Consider the following 14112-nt stretch of genomic DNA (forward strand, 5'->3'; position numbering starts at 1 on the left):
GATGAACTGTTCAACTTTTCGAACACATTGTATAGTATGATTCAAAGATTATCTAGCATGATATGTTTGCTTTCTCTCTATTCAAATAGGTTAATTATTGGGATGATTATAAATCATCTTTGTCAATCATCCTGTACTGCTATCATCGTATAATATGATTAATTAATTTCAAGTAGATCGTCCAGACGATATAAATATCATACAATATGATTAGTTTAAAAATTAGAAGTTTATTTGGTACGATCTTTGGGACGACCAAATTTCATCGCTATATATTATATGATAAGATCAAGATCGTACAATACGATCTACTATTATTAATTAAATCATGATTTGATTGACTAATTATGATGATTAATTTAAGTAAGATTTTAAATTTTTATACATTAAGATTAGATCGTACAATACAAATAGTTCAAAAATCAAAATTTGAATATCTTAATTTAGCTGGCGGCTAGAGTTTTTAGATTGCAACGAATCGTACAATATAATTCAAATCATATAGTATGATTAGTTTATGGAAACTAATTTTTCAATTAACCATTGAGCCCAATTTTTATAACTGATCGTATAGTATGATTGTAAGTCGTATACTATGATTAGTATAAAATTTTAACTTTAAAAATTTTCTCACTCAACCTGTGTATGTGCACGGTCACTTAATTGAATACACTATTATGTGGCTGGACTCAAGAAATATAAAATAAAGAAAAATAAAAGTACTAACTATGTTTACTTAACATTTTATGTTCTACCCAATCTTGAGCTCCAGTACCCTTGAGCAGTGTGTGATGAATTATTTATTTATCTTTTAAATAAATAACAACTAGAGCTATCTAATATAATATATTAATAATAAATAACAATCAAGATTATAATTTAAAACATCAATATATATATATAATAATAAACCTATCATTTTTAAAAAAATCATAATACAATACTCCTGATTTATAAACAAAAGAAATAGGAGTCTAAAAAAATCTGACTAGCCTCATACTCCTTCTCATGCCTGACCTAAAATTATTTAACCACATATAATGAACTTAAAATAGCCTAGCGTGTCACCAAAAACCTATATATGAATTCAAAGGCACGATAAAAAGTAATATGCTTGGTAAAATCAAATCATAGCAGTTTTATATGACATTGAAATTATATAAGAAAAGTAAAATTCATTGCAATAGTAGTAGAATTGTATAGTTAGTAAAACTTACAGTACAAAAGCTAGTAAAATAGTAATCAGTTTGAGTGTCAAATTCATAAATCAATCATGTATTTGTAAATAGTAAAATTTCAAATCAAAATAAAGACTGCCAAATCATATCAATGTAATAAAATTAATATATGAATGTATACATATTATCCTAGCATTTTATATATACGTGCTCAATATATCACATGCTTAATACCAGTTATGAATTCGATAAGTATAAAATAGTTCAGTATCTATATCAATAATAATCTAATGGCTAGTAGTAGAATATACATAATAGTAAATTTGAATAGTAATCGAAAAAATCTGTACAATAATAAGAAATAATCCACAGGAACATGCATTTCAGTAGTTACACTAAATAAGTAAGGCAGTGCTGGCTATCACAGTATTTTCAGTGTGAGTATCTGTTGGTAAACATTGCTCAATAAATCCTACAAGGCCCTCATACCTCCAGGATATGCGGACTAAAGCCGCCGGAACAGACAGATATCGACGGAAATATAAGTTTTGGCGCAGCGTTTCGGCAAAATTCCTACGGCCGGTTTAGGTCGCGTCGATAAATTTTTCCGAGGAATCTAATGCCCCGGAAAACTTCCGGCGCACTTCCCGACGCATTACTCAAGACGCAAAATAATCATTGGTGCAACCGAGCGCTTCCACCGGATAAGATTCGGGCCATATTGCGTCTGGTAATTTTTAGTCGTGATCTGCCGTTGGTAATACCGTACTCGAGGCGGACAAAACATCGCAATTATCGTAGACAACAGCGGTTTGATGTTTGTCGGGCGCGTCAAAGTCTTCGCCGGAAATAAGCGGCTGACATAGCGCCGGAACGTGCGCCGGTAGTTTCCGACGGAACGAAGGCGTCGATACGTTCGATACAATTCGTTGTATCGTCCTTTCCGGCGAAGTTCCGGCGTAAAATCCGTCGAAAACCTGTAGCATTGACAAAAAAAAAATTGCCTTCCCAGTCAAAAATTAAATTTCCACACCTACAAACCGCCGTGTTACTCTTATTAATGACTTGATCGCTCAAAGTCACAATCCCCTCACTAGGTCTATTACTACTAACATTGCACTTCATATAATCCGTTTTAGATCTACTCAATCGAAAAACTTTACTCTCTAATGTTGATCTCCATAATCAGAGTTTACCTTCAACTCCCACTCTAGTTTTATCAACAAGAAGAATATCATCAACAAAAAGCATGCACCAAGGTACATCCTCTAGCAAATGTCTAGTGAGAACATCCATGACTAAAGCAAAAAGATATGGACTTAAGGCTGATCCTATATGTAATCCAACCGAAATAGGAAAAAAACCGAAACAAAATACCTTCCGTCGGCGAAGAACGACCCTCGGCGGTGCGCGAGCAGGAAAGAGAGGAAAGGATGCTCGGCAAAGTCCGGTGACCGTCGGCGACGTCAATCCACGGCGAGCGACGGACGGCGACGGGCGAAACACGCGAGGTGAGAGAACGGAAGGAAACGAATGAGCGGCCAGAGGGGCTCGGTGTCAAAAAATAGGGCTTTCACCGGTGGACGTTGTCATGACCCAACCCGACCGGGATGGATCCGGCTCGCATCGGGTCGTGGGCCAGACTGAAACTGACTGAACTGATTTCAGGATCTAGCTTTGGAATTTATTTCAGAACTTTCTTCCAAACATTACATACAGAAACAGACACATACAGAGCTACTATAAACATCAAATACAGCGAAACAGATCATCTATCTTTTTCTTGCTCAAAAGAATCATATACAAATACAGCTCATGACTTTCAGACAGAAAAGCAGAACAGAAAAGTCATGACTGTACAAAAATCAAAAGGACAATACCTATAACAAATCGGACTCTGAACTTCTACTCCTGGACTTCTTTCCCCTTCCAAGAACCTGAAAACCACGCAGAAAATAAGGATGAGCTACAACAGCTCAGCAAGACATCAAACCTCCAATCAAAATCCTCAGAGTCCACATCAAACACATCAGATAGAAATCCGTATAAAAATCAGAATGCGGAACTGACAGAGCAGAACAGAATGAATCAAATCAGAACAGAACAGACAGAACAGAACAGATTAAATCTCAAATCAGAACTGAAGCATATATCACATCAGAACATATAGAATCGTACAGAAATCAGAGTCAGATCATATCAGAACAGAACAGAATTGTATATCAGAATCAACAGATCAGATCAATTTATATCGTACGGAAATCAGATATCATATCAATTCATAATATATCAAATCAGAACGTATCAAAATCAGAACAAAACAAAAGTCAAAATAGATTCCCTGACACTGATAGAATCTCAACGGATTCTGGCCCTTATGCCTCCCTTCCCAGACACTGACAGAATCTCTCAGATTCTGGCCCCTTATGCCTCCCTTTGTGCTCATGGCACCAGAACAGATGTGCTTATAGTACCAGAACAGAACTTATCATCGGATCCGGAACTTATATTCAGAAACAAATTTCAGAGCTCATTTCAGATTTTCCCTGACATAGACAGGATCTCACAGGATCCTGACCCCTTATAACTCCCTTGTTATAGCACACAAGAATAGCATGTCATTTCAGAACAAATCCGGACAATTTCAGAAATCGTACGAAAATCCGGCGGCATAACGGCAGTATACGGAATTTACACAAAATTCATCAAATCAGAATTTCACCAAATTACCACAGAATATTCACAACAACATTATAAGACTTTTATTCTATTGTCCAGACAAATTCAAAAATTATCAGAAATTACAGCCGAAAGAAAACACCGCCAAATCAAAACTACCCGGTCAAAATTTTCCAGAAAATAATCAAAACGTGCACACTCGGCACTTCAATAACATACCAAAAGTTACGCGGTAAAAACTGAACCAGTCGAAAAATACGGACGAAATTCGCTAACGGAAACAAAATCCGGACAGAAAATTCGTTCAAACTTCACCGTTCTGAAAATTGAGAAAGGCGGAATGTGTCTTACATTGCGTAAACCAATTTCTTGAACTGTCTCGTCGGACGAAAATGGCCCGGCGTCACCTAAAAAGCAACTTTTCCAAGTTTTCTCTCGACTTTCTCTATCCTCAAAACTTTAAGATATTTTATTTTGATTTTCTCTCTCTTTAAAATTAGCTGATTTCAGCTAAATAATACTCTGATCGGCCCGGCGGATCACACGATCGTCCTGGACGATCTGACCAAAATCCAATCGGCCTGGGACGATTTCTCTGGACGATAATTAATTTTCTGGACGATTTGCTCTCTGACTTTTTCCATGAACTGATCGTCCCGGGATGATCCCAGATCGGCCCGGACGATCCCTACAGGAAATCATTCCTGTAACTTCTGTACAGATTCTGGAACAAAAGGTGAACTGATCGTCCCGGGACGATCTCGATCGGCCCGGACGATCCTGGAGCAGATCTGATATTACAATCTCCCCAACTTCAGAAAAATATCGTCCTCGACATTGTCCAATCAGAACTCAGGCAAAATAAATACGGGTACGACTTCCTCATGTCCGATTCTTTCTCCCAAGTCGCTTCTCGTGCAGTTCGGTGCTTCCACTGCACCTTAACCATCGAAATCTGTTTACTTCTCAACTTACGAACATCGTAAGCTAGAATCAACTCAGGTTCTTCTTTATAGCTCAGATTCTCCTGAATCTCAATCTCATCAGCAGAAACTTTCTTTCTAGAGTCAGATATCCACTTTCTCAAAGTAGATACGTGAAACACATTATGCACATCGGACATCTGATCAGATAGCAATAATCTGTAAGCAGATTTTCCAATCATCTCAAGGATTTCAAACGGTCCAATAAACCTTGGACTGAGCTTACTCACTCTGCCAAATCTGCTCACACCCTTCATCGGACTGACTTTGACATACACAAAGTCACCAACTTGAAATTCAACGAACCTGTGCTTCTGATTGTAATATTTCTGCTGTCGATCTTGTGCAGCTTTCAACCTTTCTTTAATCAAATCGACTTTCTTAACAGTTTCTTCTACAAAAGTGGCACCCATCTCCTGTCTATCTCCAACCTCAGTCAGAGTCAAAGCAGTTCTACACTTCCGGCCATACAGAGCTTTATAAGGTGCCATATCAATACTGGACTGAAAACTGTTATTGTAAGCAAACTCTATCAGAGGAATATGATCTTCCCAGCTTCCTCCAAAATCCAAAACACATAGTCTCAACAGATCTTCTAGTACCTGAATAGTTCTTTCAGACTGTCCGTCAGTCTGCGGATGAAAAGCTATTCTGAAATGTAACTTCGTACCCAAACCTTGCTGAATACCATTCCAAAGTCTGGAAGTAAACTGTTCATCTCGATCAGAAACAATCACCTTAGGCACACAGTGTAATCTGACAATCTCTTTCACATATACCTGTGCCAATCGATCCACCGGATCGGTCTGTCTGATCGGAAGAAAATGAGCAGACTTCGTTAATCGATCCACAATCACCCAAATGGCATCGTGCCCTTGCCTTGATCGAGGAAAACCCATAGCAAAATCCATTGTTACCTCCTCCCACTTCCACTCAGGGATAGGCAACGACTGTAAAAGTCCTCCTAGTCGCTGATACTCTACCTTCACCAACTGACAGGCCTCGCATCTAGCAGCAACAAATTCTGTCACATCCTTTTTCATTCCCGGCCACCAGAATAAACTTTTCATATCTCCATACGTCTTGCCACTTCCCGGATGAATAGTGTAGCCTGAATGATAAGATTCATACATAATCTCTTTCCTCAAATCTCCAAACACAAGAATCCACAACCTGTTCTTGCAGAAAATAGTACCATAATCAGAAATTCGGAGTTCGGGTAAGAAGCCTAATTCAATCTGAGCAATCAACGTCGAATAATCAGAGTCTAACTTCTGGGCTTCCCGAATCCTTTCTTCCAAAGAAGACTGAATACTCAACTGAGTCAAAACTCTAGAATCCAAGCTACTGGAGAAAATCACCTCCAACTGCAAACGTTCCATATCTCGAATCAGAAAATCATCAGAAGTGAGCTGAATACCTGATAATCCAGAAGATTTCCTACTCAGAGCATCGGCTACCACATTAGCCTTACCAGGCTGATACTGAATCGTCAGATCATAGTCCTTAATCAACTCAAGCCACCTTCTTTGCCTCAAATTCAGATCCTTCTGAGTGAAAATGTACTTCAAACTCTTGTGATCCGTGAAAATCTCACATCTGACGCCATACAGATAGTGACGCCAAATCTTTAAAGTAAAAACAACTGCAGCTAATTCCAAATCATGTGTCGGGTAATTCTTCTCATGTGGTTTTAACTGTCTCGAGGCATAAGCAATTACCCTACCATGCTGCATCAGAACACAGCCCAAACCTTTCAGTGAAGCATCACTGAACACCTGAAATCCTTCCGTACCTGACGGAAGTGCTAACACTAGAGCTGAAGTCAGACAATCCTTCAATCTCTGAAAACTAGCCTCACACTCCGGTGTCTAAATAAAAGCTACTGACTTCTGAGTCAGTCTCGTCAGAGGCATAGCAATCTGAGAAAATCATTTCACAAACTTCCTGTAATATCCAGCCATGCCTAAGAAACTACGTACCTCAAATACTGTAGTAGGCCTTGGCCAACCCGCAACAGCCTGAATCTTCTGGGGATTAACAGAAATGCCTTCACCGCTAACCACATGCCCCAGAAATAAAATGCTCTTCAGCCAGAATTCACACTTGGAGAACTTAGCATACAACTGATGCCGTCTCAGAGTCTCCAATACAATGCTCAAATATCTGGCATGATCATCCTCAGAAGCAGAATATACCAGAATATCGTCGATAAAGATGATCACAAACTGATCCAGATACTCCTTGAACACTCTGTTCATCAGATCCATAAAAATAGCAGGTGCATTGGTTACCCCAAAAGGCATAACCAAGAACTCGTAGTGTCCGTACCGAGTACTAAAAGCTGTCTTCAATACATCAGCTTCCTTCATCTTCACCTGATAATATCCAGATCTCAAATCAATCTTCAAAAACACAGAAGAACCAGAAAGCTGGTCAAACAAGTCATCAATCCGTGGCAAAGGATACTTGTTCTTGATCGTGACTTTATTCAAATCTCTGTAGTCAACATACATACGGAGTGTTCCGTCCTTCTTCTTCACAAACAAAATAGGTGCTCCCCAAGGAGAGACACTAGGACAAATAAATCCTCTATCCACCAACTCCTGAAGCTGAACTTTTAACTCAGAAAGTTCCTTCGGTGCCATCCTGTACGGAGCTTTTGATATCGGAGCTGCACCCGGAAAAATATAGATAGAGAACTCCACATCTCTATCCGGAGGTAAACTAACCAACTCCTCAGGAAATATATCAGCAAACTCTTGTACCACTGAGATATCAGAAACAGAACCAACATCCAGGTTCATATCCCGTACAGAAGCCAAAAAGACTGGACAACCATTCTTCCACATTCTTCTCACTTCCAATACATAAATCAGGCAAGAGAGAACATCTCGTAAACCTTGGAATACACATCTCTCTCCTGACATAAGCAAGCTCACTTGCTTCTTCAAACAGTCAATCTGGGCCTTATACAGACTCAGCCAATCCATGCCCAAAATCACATCGTACGAAGAAATCAGCAACAAAATTAAACTCGATTTCCACTTCTTACCAGCAATATCAATCTCACAAAAACAAAACTTCCGAGCAATCAAATTACTTCCAGCCGGCAAAATCACAGAAAGAGAAACCGGAAGCAAAACTGAATCCAGATGCAAAGCATCAAAACAACGCTCGGAATGAAACGAGTGACTGGCTCTGGAATCAAACAAAACATGACAGGGCTGATCAGAAATATAAATCATACCTGTCACCACATCCGGAGCATCTCGGGCCTCCTGCTGACTCAGATTGTACACTTGTGGCTGAACTGGAGCTGGAGCTGAAGTAACAGAACTACTCGGTTCCCTCTGACTAACAGTAGGTAGTCTCCGTGGTACAGAACTCAAACCACCACCTCTACCAGAAAATCTCTCAGTCACAGGGCGTGGAGGAACAGTCCTCGGTCTTCCTGCTGAACCGGCAGGTCTAACAAAGCTCTCGGATCGGAAATCAGATCGTAGATCAAATCCAGCCTGTGGACAGTCTGCAATCCAATGTCCTGGCTGACCACATCTGAAGCACTGACTAGTCATCCTATAGCACTGGCCAAAATGTCATCGTCCACAACTCTGACACACAGGTGCCCCACTAACAGATTCAGAACTGGTCGTACTGGGCGTAGCAGTACCAGTAAATCCTGACTGTCCACTCCTCCTGGAGTCTCTAGAACCAGATACAAATCTCCTCTTGCTAGAGGAACTACTACTCGAATCACCCCAAACCTCTTCCTACTCGTAGTCCATCGCTGCTGAGTAGCCATCAGATTATTCTCTATCAGACGATCTCTCCATAAGCTCGGAAAAATCAGAAATATGAAATGGTACCAGGGGCTACCTCAGACTGTCTCGTAGTCCCCTCAGAAATCGATAGCACTTCTCAGCAGAAGTACTCACCATTTGCGGAGCATATCGGGCTAAGGCAGTAAACTCTGCCTCATACTGCATCACCTTCTTGCTCCCCTAAACCAGCCTCAGAAAACTCTCCTGTATCTTCTGCACGGCAGATGGGGGAACAAACCAAGCTTGGAATACCTCAGCAAATTCTTCCCAAGTAATCAGGGAGTTCAATCTGCCCTGAAACTTGGCCTCCTGCTGGCCTACCCACCAGTGCTCAGCTTTCCCATCCAACAGAAATACTGCCAAAGGTACCTTCTTATCTGGCTGACACTGCATGCCGTCAAAAGTCTTCTCTACCTCCTCAGCCACTCCTCAGCTGCTCTGGGCTCAACAGCGCCCTCAAACCTCAGAGGTTTCAATCTCAGAAATATATGAAGATGTCTATCAATATCCTCAGATCGAACAGTAGAGGCTCTACTGTGAGTCTCGCTCATCATCTGAGCAACCAATGTAGCAAACTGGGAAAGTGTATCTGCACCAACCACTGGGGCTGTACTACCCACTAGTGCTGCCTGACTGGCACTCTAACCATCTGTCATCTCGGGGTCTGGCAGATCCATACAGAAAATCCAGAAAATTCAGAAAATCTAGAAAACTAATCACAAAAACAACACAATAAAAATTCGGAGAAACCAAAACTACCCCAGACAGACTCGATCACTTCCTATAGCTCTGTCTTACAATCCAAATTCTAAATTCCAAAACTATTGCTCTGAAACCACTAAAAAGGCTTGTCACGACCCAACCCGACCGGGACGGATCCCGCTCGCTTCGGGTCGTGGGCCAGATTGAAACTGACTGAACTGATTCCAGGATCTGGCTTTGGAATTTGTTTCAAAACTTTCTTCCAAACATTACATACAGAAACAGACGCACACAGAGCTACTATAAACATCAAATATAGCAGAACAAATCATCTATCTTTTTCTTCCTCAAAAGAATCATATACAAATACAGCTTATGGATTTCAGACAAAAAAGCCATGACTATACAAAAATCAAAAGGATAAAATACCTATAACAAATCGGACTCTGAACTTTTACTCATGGACTTCTTTCCCCTTCCAAGAACCTGAAAACCACACAGAAAACAAGGATGAGCTACAACAGCTCAGCAAGACATCAAACCTCCAATCAAAATCCTCAGAGTCCACATCAAACACATCAGACAGAAATCCATACAAAAACCAGAATGCGGAACTGACAGAGCAGAACAGAATGAATCAAAACAGAACAGATTAAATCTCAAATCAGAACTGAAGCATATATCACATCAGAACAGATAGAATCGTACGAAAATTAGAGTCCGATCATATCGGAACAGAACAGAATCGTATATCAGAATCAACTGATCAAATCAATTTATATCGTATGAAAATAAGATATCATATCAATTCATAATATATCAAATCAGAACGTATCAAAATCAGAACAAAACAAAAGTCAGAACAGATTCCCTGACACTGACAGAATCTCAAACGGATTCTGGCCCCTTAAAACTCCCTTCCCAGACACTGACAGAATCTCTCGGATTCTGGCCCCTTATGCCTCCCTTTGTGCTCATGGCATCAGAACATATATGCTTATAGCACCAAAACAGAACTTATCATCGGATCCGGAACTTGTATTCAGAAATAGATTTCAGAGCTCATTTAAGATTTTCCCTGACATAAACAGGATCTCACAGGATCCTGACCCCTTATAACTCACTTGTTATAGCACACAAGCATAGCATGTCATTTCAGAACAAATTCGGACAATTTCAGAAATCGTACGAAAATCCGGCTACATAACGACAGTATACGGAATTTACACAAAATTCACCAAATCAGAATTTCACCAAATTACCACAGAACATTCACAACAACATTATAAGACTTTTATTCTACTACCCAGACAAATTCAGAAATTATCAGAAATTACAGTCGAAAGAAAACACCGTCAAATCAAAACTACCCGGTCAAAATTCTCTATAAAATAATCAAAACGTGTACACTCGGCACTTTAATAACATACCAAAAGTTACGCGGTAAAAACTAAACCAGTCGGAAAATACGGACGAAATTAGCTAACGGAAATAAAATCCGGACAGAAAATTCGTTTAAACTTCACCGTTCTGAAATTGAGAAAGGCGGAATGTGCCTTACCTTGCGTACACCAATTTCTTGAACTGTCTCGTCGGACGAAAACGGCCCGGCGTTGCCCGAAAATCAACTTTTCCAAGTTTTCTCTCGACTTTCTCTCTCCTCAAAACTTTAGATATTTTATTTTGATTTTCTCTCTCTTCAAAATGAGCTGATTTCAGCTAAATAATACTCTGATCGGCCCGGCCGATCGCACGATCGTCTTAGATGATCTGACCAAAATCTAATCGGCCTGGGACGATTTCTCAGGACGATAATTAATTTCCTGGGCGATTTGCTCTCTGACTTTTGCCAAGAACTGATCGTCCCGGGACGATCCCAGATCGGCACGGACGATCCCTACAGAAAATCATTCCTGTAACTTATGTACAGATTCTGGAACAAATGGTGAACTGATCGTCCCGGGACGATCTCGATATGCCCGGATGATCCTGGAGCAGATCTGATATTACAGACGTTCCGGCGGAGTAAACGCAGGTAACATTGCCGACGCAATTTGCCCCGAAAATATGTCGTTGAGTTTAAATACGCCGGCGCAATATCCATTGGTCATTTGCGCCGGTATGTTTCTGCCGTAACGTGCGACGTAAATGGTTCATAGCTCATTTTACTGACGCATAGACCGGCGCATGGGATGCTGGAAGGTTTCCGACGTATTGTGCGCCTGCAAATGCGTCGTAAGGTTTCCGTCGCAATTTTTAGGAATATTCCGCCGTAACCTGCATCGTTCATACCGGCGCAAAATTTTCCGCCGGAAAATCCAACGGTAATCGCGTGTTTTCCCGTAGTGAATAGAGTCGTCACTCTTTGCCCGTCAGCATAGTAATAATCTTCTTATAACTTTCAATCAGTGTATCACGTAAATTAGTAGAGGATAACAAAAAATCATAATATTTAAAAGAAAGCTCGTCGACCCACCATCCTATATAAGTCAATCAATCTTCAATAATGGGTCAACTAGTCTTTACTTATTTATTTTACACATATATTATTATTATTATATTATAACAGTAACATCGACTAGCTATTACTCAAGCACATATCCATATTCATTTTCAAAGTAGTGCAATAAATAATGCATAATTAAGCTTAATTAAGAAGATGTCAAAATATCATAATGGTAAACAATAAAGAATCATATTAGGCAGAAATACACATTTTTAAAAAATTATAAAAATACTAGAAATTATGTAAAATGATGTTTTAAGACTTTTATTATACTATACTACTATTTTTAGATGTCAAAATAAATTTTGAAGTAGATAAAAATTATTGTATTTTTAAAATCACCAGATCAAAAATCTCAAATAAATGCTCAAAATACTCATAATCATGATCTCTATAATATACAAAAAAGTTATGCGGTGAAAGTTTTATCAATACAAAATTATTCACATTTTTTTATAACAAAAGCATAAATTTGAGCGAAAAATATCAAAAACACAAAATCTTAAAAATCAGAAATATGATATGGATTTCTTACAGTGAGACAAGTAATTATCTCAATTAGCTCGACTAACGAAAATCGCACTGCTGCCTCCCCAAATCCAAGTTTCCATTTTCTCTCTCTTCTCTTTTTCTCACATTTCACTTTTGATTTCTCTCTTTAGCCGAAACTTAAAGGAATATGAAACTTTAAGTAATGCATGAAGATATTTATAATAATATAATAATTAATATTCATTTAATATTTAATTAAATCAAATTTTTAATATAAAATTTAAATAAATCATTTTAGGACTAAAAAAATTATAGAAAAAATATCTATAAAATAAATCATAATATTAAAAAAAACCACGGTTTTCCGAGGCCCCTCTCTTGGCAAGGAAGTTCGGGAGATTTTATTTTTTCTCTTCTCCCTATCCTTTCTATCTGAGGCCTTCCCTCGATTTTTCCGAGGCCCTCTCCTTGGCAAGAGAAGTCCAGAGAAGTAATAATTCTTTTTATCTTCTCCCTTCTGTCCTTTCTATTGAGCCTTCCCTCGGTTTTTCTAGGCCCCTCTCTTGGCAAGGAAGTCCGGAGATTTCCCCTTTTTCGAGACTATCCTATGGAGTTCCGATGTATGGTGATTGCGATGGAGGTGGATAGACCGTTGTAAGGAGGGAGAGTGTCTGAATGACGGGCATACTTCCAGCATCAGGGAGACAGTATGATGACAGGCAGGGAATTCAACGTCGGGGTAGTTCATACATGCGTCGGGCAGAAGACCGACCGACAAGTCTATTAATTGGTAGAAGTCCGACATTTGGTAGAAGGAAGTCGGGTAGAGGTGCAGCGCCAGGTACAAGACCGACGAAAGCCATCGACGGAAAAAAGTCTGACATCGGTTAGTAGTCCGTGACAAGCGGAGCCCATAGTTGGTAAAGTACGCCTTGGGCAGAAGATCGTTGAAAGTTCGTCGACGGGCAGAAGTCCCGCCGACGAGTAGAAGTTACGCTGACGAGCAGAAGTTGCGACGATAAGGAGTAAGTCCCGACGCGTGTAGAAGTACGGCCTCGGGCAGAAGACCGATGAAAAGTTCGTCGACGGGCAGAAGTCGGACGACGGAGTAGAAGTCCGCTGATAGGGACGAAGCTTCAACGTCGTGGTAGAAAGTCCCGCTGACAAGCAGAAGTTCCGGACGTCGTGCTATAAGTCCGGCTTACGAGCAGAAGTTCCGACGCGGGTAGGACTTCGCTGGACAAGCAGAACTTCCGACATCGGGTAGGAATTTCCGCTTACGAGAGGGAAGTCCGAATCGGGGTACGAATTCGCTTACGAAGCAGAACGTCCGACATCGGGTAGAAGTCCACTAACGTAGCAGAAAGTCGATGGTCGGTAGAAGTATACGCATCAGGTAGAATTCCGACGAAAGTTCGTCGACGAGCAGAAGGTTTGACTACAAGAGAAGTCAGACATCGTGTATAAGTCGGCCTCAGGCAGAAGACCGATGAAAGTTCGTCGAACGGGCAGAAGTCGACGACGAGTAAAAGTTCTGCTGACGAGCAGAGGTTCGATCGCATAAGGAGAAGTTCCCGACGTCGTGTAGAAAGTACGACCAGGCAGAAGACCGATGAAAGTCGTCGAAGGGCAGAAGTCCGACGATGAGAAAAGTCTTGCTGCACGAGAGGAAGTTCGACGACAAGGAGAAGTCCGACGTCATATAGAAGTACGGGCCTCGGGCAGAAGACGATGAAAGTTCGTCGACG

Source organism: Dendrobium catenatum, unplaced genomic scaffold (genome assembly GCF_001605985.2).
Source record: "Dendrobium catenatum unplaced genomic scaffold, ASM160598v2 original_scaffold_109426, whole genome shotgun sequence".
Classification (NCBI taxonomy): domain Eukaryota; kingdom Viridiplantae; phylum Streptophyta; class Magnoliopsida; order Asparagales; family Orchidaceae; genus Dendrobium; species Dendrobium catenatum.